General features: G+C 42.8%; 1 long non-coding RNA gene across 1 annotated transcript; it reads left to right on the top strand.

The window, feature by feature from the left end:
- Window positions 1-163: 163 nt before the first annotated feature.
- Window positions 164-5,791, top strand: LOC309629946. The gene is made up of 3 exons (XR_014245315.1): window positions 164-670; window positions 3,366-3,418; window positions 3,947-5,791. It is a non-coding gene; the product is annotated as an uncharacterized lncRNA (long non-coding RNA).
- Window positions 5,792-14,809: the final 9,018 nt, after the last annotated feature.

The following is a 14,809-nucleotide window of genomic DNA, read 5'->3' as shown; positions in this document are numbered from 1 at the left end:
TGATTTTCCGGGCTGCGGAGGGGGCCGCTTTTCGGGAAGGCGTTGCCCAAGTCCTCTGGCCACACCCCGGGGAGTCACGCCGACGCGTCCCGCGGGCGCAAACCAGGGCAACTTTAGGCGGGGCGGGGGCTTGGATGGTGGGCGGGGCAGGACGCGGGCGCCCGACGACAGGTCGGAAAAAACCGGGAGGTTTCTCTTCCCCGGGTTGAGTCAGCAGCGCGCGGGGGAGGCTTGCTGCGCGGCCAGCCCAGCTCTTAGTCTGGAGCGCGGGGTCAGGACCCGGAGCTTTGGGCAAGAGCAGGGCAAGGGGTTGGGTTGGGTCTGCAGCGGGCGCGGGACCTAGTGCTGGGCTGTTAGGGGTGTGTTTGGGTCACTCCTTTGTCCTGCTCCCCAAGATGGAGAGGAGGTAAACTACTCCTTTCTCATCGGACCTGCCGAAGCCTTCGTTGAATCGAGCGCCTCTGACTTGCTAGCAGGCCGGGGAGGGAGTTCGTGGACAGAGTTGGCTAAAAGGAGAGTTCGAGATCTCCAGAATCTAAGAATGTCAGAAATGTGCCTTGGGTCCTGAAGCCCCCGGAAGACAGTGGGTGATCCTCCAATACAACGCATCCTCATCTTTGAGATCCCTCGAAAGTCCAAGACTTTGGTGCAAGGTGTAGGAGAGACGGTGGTAAGGGCTGGGTGAAGAACGGTGGCCTCCGCTTACCATCTGTGTGACTTTGGACAAGTTCTTTAATTTCTTTGTGCCTCAATTTCCTCATTTGAGAAAGTGGAATAAAAACAGCACCTATTTTATAGGTGGGATAGTGAGGATTAAGTGAGTTTGATATATGCCAAGAACTTGGCCCATCATAAGCACTGCTTAACATTAGCTGTTATTTACAAAAAATACTATTAGTGAATGTTTAATAATATTAATGAGTATCAGTGAATAAAATCTGTCCAAGAAATATACTGTTAGAGGCCAGAAGAAAGAAAGCTTAATCTTATACAGGGCATCTAGAAAGACTACATGCATGGAATTGGTGGAATTTGATCTAAATCTTGAAAAATAATAGATGTGATGTCATTCAGTCATTCAGTAAATGTTTCCTGAGCATTTATTATGTACCAGCCACTGTTTGGGCTCTGAGAATGGTTCCAGTTTAGTCTCCGTTATAGTAAGGGAGCAATGCCAGTAACCAAACACTCATGGAAGAGGTTTTCAGATGAATAGGCGGGGGTGGAGACACTGTAGCAGCAGCTAAAGCACAGTGAGAGAATGCATTGGGACTTGGGAGTGCGGAGGTAGAGCATGGGAGCCTCAATTGGCCTGATAAGACCTTTATGTCAATGTCAAGGGGTAGCCACTGTAGGTTTTGAAAGGCACAGTAACATGGCTGAATCTGAATTTTTGGAAGGGTACTTTGGGGAATACAAAAAAATAACATATTTATTGAGTGTCCACTATGTGCCGGGCAGGGATAGTTCTAAGGACTTTGCGATAATTTTACATGATGGATATTATTGTTATCATGTCCATTTTACAGTTGAGACACAGGGAGATTAATTTGCACAAGATCACACAGGTGATCATATTGGAAAAGCTTCAGAGCCCTCCTTCTTAACTACTAGACTACATCCCTTTCAGTTATACCCGACAACTACTTATAGTCTGGTTAAGGAGTCAAGGTTAGCACGCTCAACACAAAACAGTTACACAGCTGTAATAAAGCACTGAATTTTGTGGGTACGCTTTACATAAATTCTTTCCTTAGCTGGCCATGAGAGGAAAAAATTTAATCATATTCTGTTTGTTCCATTTTTACCTTTTTATAGCATAAAGAACACAATAGTGACAACAACAGAAAAAATAAATCACCCAGTTTCACTTTTCTTGGAGAAGATATAATATTTTCCACTTTTCATTTAAAACCCAAGCAAGTGGAATTTATTACCAGAATTTGTTTTCTTTCTCTCCAGCTCTGGCCTCTCAGTACAGGTGGCCACCATTCTCAGATCCTACTAGCCCTCTCTAGAGAAGTGGGTCCCTACCCTTATCATGTTGATATGAGATTTCAGTATTCCAGCCAGCCAGGCCCTGGTTGTTCTAAAAGCAATTTGGTTTTAGAGGTGTTGAAACAAAGGACAGGAAAAGCGATTCTCTGCAGGGAGAATTTGGTTTACTTTTCCAAAAATACAACGAATCCATCCACTCTTACCCTGGCAGATGCCTCCTGTGATATGGAGACATTTCTTCTTGCTTCCTCCTTCACATCATTGCCCTTCTGATGACGTTGACCTGGGTAATTAAAAAAAACAAAATCTCTGGGCAGTTGCTCAGGGTGAGTGGGATGAGCACGGACGGGCTGCTATCCCACATCAGTGACCTCTCCAGGCTGCCAGGCTGGCCTTTCTAGTCCTTCTTCCGTCTTCCTGCTTCCTTGGGGCTTTTGAATCAGAAAAAAGTGGCTTCGCACACTGGGCGCTGTGAGCTAGAGCCCTCTATCAGGAGGGCACATGTGCTGAGTTGTGTTTATTTGCCCTTGGGAGTTGCTGCTCTTGCTGGGTGACCTGTGGCCTGGGGAGGGCGGGGGGAAAGGTCCAGCCTTTTGTTGTCGCCTAATTCCTGACCCATTTACCACATCTGCTGGAGGACAGGTTGGCTTCCTTCCCCCACCCGCTGAGTCCTGGATGGCACAAAAGGGACACGTGTGAAGTAGGACATTGCTCCTTAACCCATCTCCCCCTCTGTACTACCCTTTAAAGACTAGGGGTATAATAAGTAACAATATCAGGGTGAGTCTTGTTTGTAAAAACTCACAGGTGACCCCTAATCTCACCTAAACTGCTGAGCACGGTGAGAAATGCTCCAGCTAGGCAGACAAGCTCTCAGATCTTTCTGTAACTTACAAATTGTGTGGTTTTGCAAATTAGGCAGCTTCTGCAGTCAGGCAACTGGTGTGCATTTTCAGAGTGAAGTGTGGCTTTTTCTGTTTAGATGTAGGGGTGACTCAGGAGTGCATTGGAGCTTGCTGGGTGGAAATTCCGATAAGGGGAGAGCTTGTGGGAAATTTGGAGGTGACTATGAGGCCCCCCTGGTAATTATGGTACGTACTTTTACCTTTAGAAAGTACTTTTGTTTCTGGGGTAATTTCCATGTGCTCACACTTCTTTTGAGTAATTAGGGGTCTTTTAAGGCAAGTGTTTCTTGAACAACCACCGTGGACTTAGTACTGTGCATTGTACAAAGTAGGTATATGCATTTGCATTATTTCTGTATCCATACTTAGCTAATATTTCTCTAGTGTTCATCGTGTGCCGGGTACTGTTCTCAGCACTTTACATGTTTTAATTCTCTTAATTTTCATAATGTCTCCTATAAGGTAGATGTTTACAGAGGACAAAACTGAAGTACAGAGAAGCCAAGTTACTTGTAGTAAGTAGCCTTTAAGTTGGCTCCAATGATCCCTCTTCCTGGTGTCTGCCCTCTGTGTCATCCCCTCCCTTCAAGTGAGAGCCAGAGGTGCTGACTCACTTTATTTATTTATTTATTTTTAATTGAAATATAGTTGATTTACAATGTTGTGTTAGTTTCAGGTGTACAGCAAAGTAATTCAGTTGTACATACGTATGTATATATATATATATATATACATATATATATATATATATATATATATATATATATATATATATACATATATTCTTTTTCAGGTTCTTTTCCATTATTGGTTATTACAAGGTGTTGACTATAGTTCCCTGTGCTATACAATAGGACCTTGTTGTTTATCTGTTTTATATATAGTAATGTGTATCTGTTAGTCTCAATCTCCTAATTTATTCCCCCCACCCACCCTTTAAATGAATAGATATGGCCAACGTGATAGAATGGCACTTCTGAGATTAGGTTACAAAAGACTAAGATTTCTGTTTAGCGCTCTCCCTCTGTCTTTCTCCCTCCAAGCCCTCTCTGTGGGTGAAGCCAGCTGCCACATACGAGCAGCCCTATGAAAAGCCTCACACCACAAGGAACTGATGTCTCTGGGCAACAGCCAGCAAAGACTCCAGGCCTGGCTGACAGTTTGATTGCACTTGTGAGAGCCTGAACCAGAGGATCCAGCTGAGCTAATGCACAGAAACTGTGAGACAATAAGTGCCTGTTGTTTTGAGTCACTGAGTTTGGGGCAATTTGTTATACAGCAGCAATATATAACTAATCCACTTGTCCAACGTCAAAAGCTTGTGTGTCAAAAGAAGTGCAAAGTATAGATCCTCTACTTTGTCTTACATTGTCTTTATCATAATGCTACTTAGGTATATAGAAACAAACCTAGGAATGAGATTTTTATGATTATTTTTATATACAGCTATAGAAATTTAAAAAATGGAATACTAAAATCTAGAAGTCGTTTTAATTTTGATTTAAATTTATATTTTTAAAATGATAACTTCATGTGATGGAAGATGTGCTAAGATGAAGTCATTTAGTTTGGAACAACTTCAGTACCCATCAACAGGAGAAGAGCCTATGTAAAGACATCCTACAGAATCCTCTGAAATTTGGAAAAGATCTCTAAGGGAGATTTCTATATGAAAAAAAGCTGCAGCCAAGAAGCCCCCAGATGATCCCATTTATGTAAATAGAACCAAGCAAAACAAAGCTACTGTTTCTTTACATGTGCAAAAGGGCATAGAAAGGTTTGGAAGGAGACAGTGAACTGACGACAGTGATGGGTTCTGGGGAAAGAGTGTGAATGGATGTGGAGGAGCTTTGCTTTGTATTTTCTATATTTCTGTAGTTTCTTTTTTTCTTTTGTCTTTTTTATCTTTCTCTATTCTTCCCCCCCTTTTTTTTTTTTGCAATGAGGATTTATTCATGAGTTTCATGTGTAATTAAAAAAAAAAAAGGTGTTGTCTTTGCCTTCTAAGGTTATTTTAGTGTAGAATTTATTTAGCTGTAGGGTTGGTGCCAAAATGAGTGATACATAAAAGATCAGTCAGCCAGCCAGAAGAGGTGGTCCCTGTGCTGCCATGGGAAGGACCAGGAGCTTTGCTCAGGGCTTTGGGCCTGGGAGATGACTTGCTGAAATTTTGGTGTTTTAATAAGAGGAACTCAAAGGCAGTGTGTGCATAGAAATTGGAGACCCGGGAGAGGAAGAAATAGACAGGCTGGGGGCCTGGTGCTCCAAGGGAGGCTTCCTGGGACAAGCAGAAATTCAGTCCTGGGCAGAGGTGAGGGTGGAGCTGTAAGCCAAGCAGTTGTGGCCATCGGTCAGCTGACCAAGTGCAAAGATTTATTTAAGTCGATAGTGTCACGTTTGGAGGCCAAGGATAAAATCAAACCCAGGCTTGACTGCTTGGGGAGTTAGTAGCCCAGAGGGGAATAATATTAGTGAGAGCTCACTCTTACACAGTGCCGCTATACATCTGACACCCTTTTAAGCACATAATGTTTAATCCTCATAAGAACCCTCTGAGGCATGTGCTATGATCCTATTTCATAGATGAAGACAGTAAGGATCTCGGAGGTTTAATATTTTGTCTTAGTCATACAGCTGGTATGTGGCAGAACCTGGATTTAGCAGGTGGTTTTAACTCCAGTATCTGTGCTCTGAACTACTCGGCTGTCCTTCCAGAAATTCTTTGGAAACTCTAGTACAGTGTGGTAAATGCCATAATAGAGTTGGGAAAAGAGAGGAGGGTGAAACTGGTGCTTCCTGGACAAGTATGAAGATGATCTTAAGAAGAAAGGACATCGTTTGGGTCTTGAAGTAAGAGTGTGACAAGCAAAGAAGGCGGTAAAGAATGCAGCCCAGGGCTTCCCTGGTGGCGCAGTGGTTGAGAATCTGCCTGCCAATGCAGGGGACACGGGTTCGAGCCCTGGTCTGGGAAGATCCCACATGCCGCGGAGCAACTCGGCCCGTGAGCCACAATTACTGAGCCTGCGCGTCTGGAGCCTGTGCTCCGCAACAAGAGAGGCCGCGATAGTGAGAGGCCCGCGCACCGCGATGAAGAGTGGCCCCCGCTCGCCACAACTAGAGAAAGCCCTCGCACAGAAACGAAGACCCAACACAGCCATACATACATACATACATACATAAAAAGAATGTAAGCAGACAAGAATAGCATTAAAAAAATTAAAAATTAAAAAAAAATTGCTTTCAAAAAAAAAAAAAAAAAAAAAGAATGCAGCCCATAGAGAAGGAACAGTATACATGAAGGTGTGGAGCTCTTAAAACTTTTACTTTCCCTGGGAGTCTCCTGTCCGCTCTCCTTTGTGTACACCCTAATCAGACCCCTGCTTTCCTCCTTTTTCTGAACTAGCTGATGAGGTAGAGTTGCACACCACGCAGCTCTCCCAGGACTGTTTACTCCTAGGTCTCTCCCTTCATGAGACAAACAACATTTCGTCCTTAGAAGTGAAGAAAGGCAGAGCGGAAAGGGTCCCCAGTACTGCCCGCCTTCTCCCTGCATCCCTAGGCTTGATCTAGGATTCCCCAGAGAGGCTCTTCCATGTAGGGCCCAACACAGAACATGAATCATTGAGAACCAGCAAAATTGACATAACCTTGAGTCCTCAAATAATACATTCCTCTCCTTCAACATCAATTTCATCAGATTAAAAATCCAATAACAGGCTGTCACTGAGTCTGAGAAAAGAGATGCTAATGAAAAGGAGAATCTGATTCCGTAATGGAAAGCAGGTGATTTTTAAAATTAGTTTCTCCAGCCGTCTGTGCTATACAAATTCAGAAAAGGCAGAAAAGCCTGTGCATGTATCTTTCTCCCCAGTTCTCCTGACTTCCCCCCGACACACCGTCCTTCCCTTTCTGTTTTCTTGGACTTGGTGCGCGGCCCCATTATTGCGTCTATTTGCCTGCCTGGGACTCGCCGAGTTGTCCTCACTTCTCCCTCCTACCAGCTCAGCCTGGTTCTCTCCTCAGCATCCCACAGCCTGCCCTCCACGCCATCTCTGCAGCCCTGCACAGGTCAGCTGGGGACTCTGCGCCCTGCTGCTCTGTCACTGGCTTCCCTCCTCCAGCACCTCTTTGCCGCCTCTAAAGCACAGATAGAAATAACCCTGGTAAATGAATGGCTGGATACCATATAATATCATGTAAATCATTTACCTTATCATTGTATTCACCAAGGATAAAAGTAAGTGCTTGGGGTGTGCCCTGTCTTGGGTTAAGTCTGCCTGGGCTCTTTCGATTGCATGGAACTTATTTCAGACTAATCCAGGGGTCTCACGTGGAAAACAAAGGTAGACAGTGCTAGCAGGCCTTGACATTGGAATCAGAAACTCGAAAGCCTCCTGGAAGAGGCAACTTGTGCTCTCCAATTCTTCCCCATAGTCTAGCGTTTGTTTTTCTTCCTCTTTCTGCAGAATGGCTCTCACTGCTTCCCAGAGCACAGGGTCAAATGTAGCCAGCCTGCACATTTGGAGTTTATGGTCCCCTGGAAGATGAGTCACTGCGAGATCTCAGTTTCAAGCCCAGGTCTCAGGAGAGAATCTGATTGGCTCAGCGTCGGGCAGCTGACCATTCCCTGTCCAATCGCTAAGGCCAGGTTGGTGGCCTTGCTCAATGCGAACTTGGCCACTGGTTGTCCACCCTTGTCCGGGTGGAAAGAATTCTGAGAAGGGGAGTTTGGGGCTGGCTAGATACTCCTAAAGTTGTCTGTTAAGTTGTCTATTGTCTGTAAGGAAGGACATGACCTCTAGCTTCTCAGCACTTATGCTGCATTGGGGGAATTGAGTAGTGAGTTGGGGTTACTTCAAACAAATGTGGAATATTTGATTTTATGAAAGAACTTGGAGATTATGGTGGAAGTGCTGGCTTCAAGGAAGTACAAGTCTTTGGGTTTTGGAAAGAATGGTTATTTCAAATGAGAAGAATAGAAGGATCATGGGTTCCTAACAAGAATGAGTGAGGGTGGTAAAGACTCCTTCCTAGGGCAGATTCAGTTTTGAATGGTGAGGGTTGAGATTAGGTGGGTAAGGTGGGAACATTCACTGGAAGGCTTTGAACACCAAATAAATAAGCTCAGACTTACCCCATTAAGGACAGTGAATTGGGGTGGTTAAATGGAAACTGAGTGTGTTCTGGAATCAGACACCTCTGCATTTGAGTCTGTCTCATCTTGTAGTTTATGTGATTTGGGCAGATTCCTTACTATAGAATCTCAGTATCCTCATCTAGAAAATAGGGATAATTGTACCAGCCTGTAGTGGGAATCTGTTATTTTTGTATGTCCAGCATCCATTCCCACTGCTGATAAATGCTCCTTGGTGTCACTTCGGGGAACCACTCTGTGGTTTGGATAGGATTGACCCCACCTCCCGTCTTGGGGATGAACCGATGATGATTCTGGCCAGGGCTACCCATGTAGCACCTAAACTTCCATCTTTTGGAAATTATTGTAATTCGTATACTACAGATCTATGATATCTGGTATGAATGGTGCCACCTATATGTGGTGCTTTATGTACTACATAACCTGACTAACTGCACAAAGTTGCTCTGATCCTGACCAGCTAAAACAGTCTATCTCCTGGCCACAGATCAGGGAAAAGGGAGTGACCCAAGCCCAACCAATGGGAGGTAATTGTATCACATAAAGAGTCTGCCTGGGAGTAATGCCAACACAGCAGAGAAAAGAGCTGAGCGACAGAGAGAGACATAAATGTATCATGTGTGCTCCTTGATCCAGCTATGCCTGAAGCTATAGAGTTACTACTAGAATGTATCAGTCACATTATCTAAAAATTGTTGAGAGAGACGGTTCGAGACGGTTCTCCATGGATCCCTCACGCTCCTATATATATATATATATATATATATATATATATATATATATATATATATATATCTGGGTGTGCCAAGAACCCAAGGGCCATTCTTCACGGTTATGTTTGTAGCGAATAACGGTGAAGGATGAGGTGATGTCTGCCTCCGGGGCAAACAGGAGGCTTTCTTATTGCCTGCTAGAAAAGTGATGGATTCCCCAAGCGTAGTATTCCTCAGCTGTGATGCAAACCTCCTGTGCGCAGAGCACCCATCTGAGCCATATCATGTCACCCCCAAGGACTCAGGGGTCAAGGGAACCAGAGTAAATATGCTCATGCACATGCTGCTTGCTGTGCCACGAGTAGTCAAGTCCTTTGTCTCTGATCCAGGAGTCTTGTGTCTTCTGCCAGCATCTCTGGAGTAGTAACAGTCTAACTTATTCGCTTGTAAGTAGGGTAAAATTAAATACTAGACCTGACAATAAACCTCTCCTTATTTTTGTTTTTAAGGCAGAAAAAATTGAGATTTTGTCACTTGCAACAAAAAGTTCTATCAAATTGTCTCCCACTTCAGTTGAGATTTCATTTATACTGGGCTCCCAGGTATGTGTAGTCCTATGATAGATTGTTTTACTAAACAACTTTATTGAAGTTTAATTGACATACAATAAGCCACACATATTTAAAGTGTACAATTTGATACGTTTTGACCTAGGTATGCACCAGTGAAACTTCCCCACAACCTAAAGATAGATGATTTTTCCTCTTATCACACTTATTTTTAACACTTTTACTATAGAAATATTAAAACATACATAACAGTAGAGAAAACAGTATAATAAACTCCCAGGTACCTATCACACATCATATCAACCTTCTGCCACTTTTGTTTCATTTACCTCCCTCCTACTTTTAAAAATGTTGCTGGAATATTTTAAAACAAATTCCAGATATGATACTATTTTACACACAAATAGTTCAGCCTATAGCTTTAACAGATAAGAACATTTTTCTTTAATATAACCACAATAGCATTATCACAGCCAACAAAATTAACAATATATATATTTTTAAATAAATGTGTTTATTTATTTATTTTTGGCTGCATTGGGTCTTCGTTGCTGTGTGCGGGGTTTCTCTAGTTCGGCGAGCGGGGGGCTACTCTTCGTTGCGGTGTGCGGGCTTCTCCTTGTGGTGGCTTCTCTTGTTGCGGATCACGGACTCTAGGCGCACGGGCTTCAGTAGTTGCAGCACGTGGGCTCAGTAGTTGCAGTGCACAAGCTCTAGAGCGCAGGCTCAGTAGTTGTGGCGCACGGGCTTAGTTGCTCCACGGCCTGTGGGATCTTCCCGGACCAGGGATCGAATCTGTGTCCCCTGCATCGGCAGGCGGATTCTTAACCACTGAGCCACCAGGGAAGTCCCTTAACAATATGTTTTAAATACCATCCAAAAGACAATCTCTGGTATTCAGTTTCTCCAAATGACTACAAAAACATCTTTATATGGTTTGATTTTTGAAATCAAAATTCAAACAGGGTCCACAGATTGCATTTACAGAGATAATATGTCCCTTGAGAATCCTTTAATCTATAAACATCTCTCCTCACCTTTATTTTCCCTTACCATTTTTTTGTTGCAGGAACTGAATCCTTCACGTAGAATTTCACAAATTAGATTAGGTTAATTGTATTCTTCCTTCGATGGAGAGAGGTATTCCTCTATTTCTCATATTTCCACTAAACTGGGAGTTGGGTCTGGAGCTGCACTGTCCATATGGCAACCACTAGCCATGTGTGGCGATTAGGCGTATTCATTATGGTTAATCTGAATTGAAACGTGCTGTAAGAGTAAAATACACACCAGATTTCAAAGACTATGAAAAAGAATGTAGAACAATTTATTAATATTTTTATGTTGATTACATATTAAAATAATGATAATATTTAGGATATATTAGCTAAATAAAATACACTTAAAAATTAATTTCCCATCTTTATTGTTGTTTTTTTAAAATGTGGCTACTAGAAAATTTTCAATCACATATGTCGCTTGTACTTTCTTTCCATTGGGCAGTGCTGGTCTAGAGGCTTAATTAGATTCAGATTCTTTTTTTTCTCTTTTTTGACAAGAGTACTTCTGAGGTGATGTGGTATACTTCTTCTTGCATCACACCTGGAGATACATATTATCCAGCTATCCTACTTTTAATGATGTTAAGATTGATCAGTGGTGAGAAAGAGAGAAGCAGGTCCTGACAGGAGTGGACCTGGCGTTCATGGCTAAAACTTGGGTGTTTTGTTGAGCATCAAAAATTTCACAGAACACAAACGTCATGCAGGATCACTCTGTGACGGTAATGGAACAAGAGAAAAATACGAGGACTCCTTCATCATGTGTGAGCACATATAACAAGAAGTGCATTGCCCAAACCACAAAACTCCCTCCCCTCTGGGCTCATAGGAGTGGCTGCTGCTTCTTTACCAGTTACAGTTTTATCTTCACTTTGTTCCTTCTGCCTTTTATATGAGAATTATTTAAAATACTCAATAATAGAATCACCCTGTTCCTGACAGCATCCAATTAAGAGCAAAGCCCTGTTTCCTTGAACTATCCCCCAAATCATTATCAAGTCCAAATCTTATCAGTCCTTTCTGACACCCTTTTATTAAGACCTCCATGGCTCCCTTTGGTGTGTGTTCTCCCTTGTTACAACGAGACAATAAACACAACTTTGTTTGAATGCAGGTGTGTTTCCAATAGACTTTGGCTAGAGAGCATCGACAGTGGGTTTAGGTAGTGTCAACCTCATCCTTCCATTATTATTTCTATCATTATTAAGGTTGTTCACTAGATTTTTAAGCAGGGGTACAACTTAATGCGATTAGATGTTTTGGGAATTACACAGTTAGTAGCTAGTGGTAACCCTTGTGAAACTGGACTTATCAGTCCAAACAATTTTTGAAGCCTTTTTACAGATAGACCTAAGCCTATCTGCTCATTGTGTTAGTTTGGTGGGACCGCTGTAAAAAAGGACCATACTCTGGGTGGCTTAAATAACAGTCTCATTGTCTTGCAGTTCTGGAGGGTAGAAGTCCAAGATCAAGGTATTGACAGGGTTGGTTCCTTCTGGGGGCTATGAGACAGATCTGTTCCATGACTCTCCCCTAGCTTCTGGTGGTTTGATGGCCATCTTTGTGTTGCTTGCTTTTAGACACATTACCCTGATCTTTGCCTTCATTACACACGGGTTCTTTCTGTTGTCTGTATCTACCTCCAAATCTCCCCTTTTTATAAGGACACCAGTTATACTGGATTAGAGCCCATCCTGATGACTTCATTTTAACTTGATTACCTTTGTGAAGATCCTGTCTCCAAATAAGGTCACATTCTGAGGTACTGAGGGTTAGGACTTCAACATATGCATTTTTCAAGGATACAATTCAACTCATAATAGTCATTCACAACTATCAAATTCTTTCTGGTGGGTATTGGTAGCCGCCAATCTTAGAGGTCAGAAACAGTGGATGCTTCTTGACAATCTCACTATAACTTGTTTATATTCAAAGTGAGTCTTTAGCCTGATTCTGCACACATATGGACATTTATTTAAAAAACGTGTATTGGGGGCTTCCCTGCTGGCGCAGTGGTTGGGAATCCGCCTGCCAATGCAGGGGACACGGGTTCGGGCCCTGGTCTGGGAGGATCCCACATGCCGTGGAGCAACTGGGCCCGTGAGCCACAACTACTGAGCCTGCGCGTCTGGAGCCTGTGCTCCGCAACAAGAGAGGCTGCGATAGTGAGAGGCCTGTGCACCGTGATGAAGGGTGGCCCCCGCTCGCCACAACTAGAGAAAGCCCTCGTGCAGAAACGAAGACCCAACACAGCCAAAAAAAAATAAATAAATAAATAAATTTATTTTAAAAAAAACCCAAACAACAACAACAACAACAAAAAAAACCGTGTATCAATAAGGAGAAACAGTTCACACAACCTGTTCTGTAATCTCAGGAAGTCCCAGTTCTCTTCTTTTTTGGGCCTCTAGCCACATCTTGTTTGAAGGATTCGTCTGAGACAGATGCCCCAGCTAGAGGCAGGATTCAGTTAACCTTATAGTGGAAGCAGCCAACCAGAATCCTCTGAAATCAGAGCTGGATGTAGGACCGTTTCTTATTCTAGCTCTGAGCGCCATCCTTATGGGCAAAGGTGAGGGGTTGACCTTGCTTGTGAAAAGGTGAGGAGTGTCTCTAAGACATTTTCTCTTGAGCAGCAACGATTTTACCAATGGCAGTTCATTTATAGTATCCATTATGTTACTAAACGAGTCACTAATTTCACCAGTGAAAGCCTATTAATAACATTTATTAAGCTCAGCAACGTCTCTGGTGTTGATTGAAGGTAGCTGAAGCCTTGTGATACTCCTCTTTGGTGTGTGGCATTTCGATTGAATGCCGGCTGTGAATTCTTGATTAGGGCAACCAACTGTCCTAAGAGTGTACATGGAGACTAGCAAACACAGTCTGAGCTGAAGTGTTTAAGGTAAATTACAGACATCATAACCTGGCCACACCATTTTCAGAAGGTGCTTGGGAAGGTGCATAATAAATGAATGCACCTTGGAGTATAAAGACCATGGAACTCGGTCAAGTGTGCCCTTGATCAGTAATATTTGTGACCTTGAGCGAATCATTTAAATTTGCTGGGTTTCAGTTCTCTTCATCTATAAAATGAAAGGCCTGGATTAAATGATCCTTTAAGTTCCCTTCGGCACTTAACTTAGACAATTCAGTTCCAAGAACTAATAATTCAATAAATATAAAATAATATAATGTAGACTGAATACACGACTGCTCGGGGAAATTGTATAAAGGTGAGATTGGATTAGTCAAGGAAGACTTTTTGGGGAAGTAAGGCAAAACCAGTTACTAGTGAATTATTTCATTTGACAGTGTGTGTGCGTGTGTGTGTCTTTCTTTCTTTCTCTTTCTTTCTTTCTTTCTTTCTTTCTTTCTTTCTTTCTTTCTTTCTTTTTCTTTCTTTCCTTTCTCTCTCTCTCTCCCTCTCTCTCTCTCTTCCTTCCTTCCTTCCTTCCTTTCTTCCTTTCTTTCTTTTTTTTTTAACCTATAATAAGCCCATTGACCTGTGTAGGTCAAAATGATTCTTGGTACTCTACAACTCAGACTTGGGATATTAGATATCATTTAAGGTGACTTTGTTAGCTTTTAGAATTTGTGCTTGGTGAGGAAGCAGAGTGTTGCTTTTGCTTACTTGAAGTTGACAAGTGTTTTCATGCAGATCTGCATGCCGGCTTCAACTCAAAAAAGTCATGTGTCCTCCCAGTTAAGCTCTGTACCTTCTCTAGTGCCACTTGGAGTAAAATGGCTATTTACACGATTAAAGTCTAAACAAAGATGCACATTCCTTTCTGGTCAGTAAGAAAAGGGAAGAGCATACTGATTTCATATGAAAATACCTTGATTAAAGCATTCAAATCCTAAACATTGCCATAGGCAGGTAATTCAAATGAAGCCCACAGGCAAATTAGCTGTACTTCATTGGATGGAGTGTACTTCATTGGATGGAGTGTGCTTCATCGCGATTACCAGACCTCCTGCCCAGGGAGGGTAATGGAGGGGGTAGCTGCTTCCCTTTGTCTGGGATGAAAACACGTGCTGAACAGAAGGGGGGATGGGACAAACTGCAGTGTCCACAAAAGGCCAGGCAACTAAAGTCAGCAAATGTAGCCAGGTGATATGAGTCAGTGGGATAAAAAGGGGCAGACCTGGCCCCATCAAACGGGTAAGGCTACCAACCAGCCCCTGTGGGCAGTGCCAATGGCAACTGTCCATCCAAGGCTGCCAGATGTTCCAGCATGTCCAGAGTTGCCAGAAGGCACAATATTTTGTCTTTCCCTAAAGCTGGAAATCCAGATTTTTATGTGACAATTCTTGATTGTTGAATGTTTGTAATGAACTCAACATTTTTAAAGCTTCATAGGCTGAACAAAACATTCATCTGTGCAATGCGGACATTTAAGCCATT

This window comes from Balaenoptera borealis, assembly GCF_965194805.1.
Source record: "Balaenoptera borealis genome assembly, chromosome: 5".
Lineage (NCBI taxonomy): Eukaryota > Metazoa > Chordata > Mammalia > Artiodactyla > Balaenopteridae > Balaenoptera > Balaenoptera borealis.
Note: the sequence above shows the minus strand (reverse complement) of the source record. Positions and strands in the feature narration are given on the sequence as shown.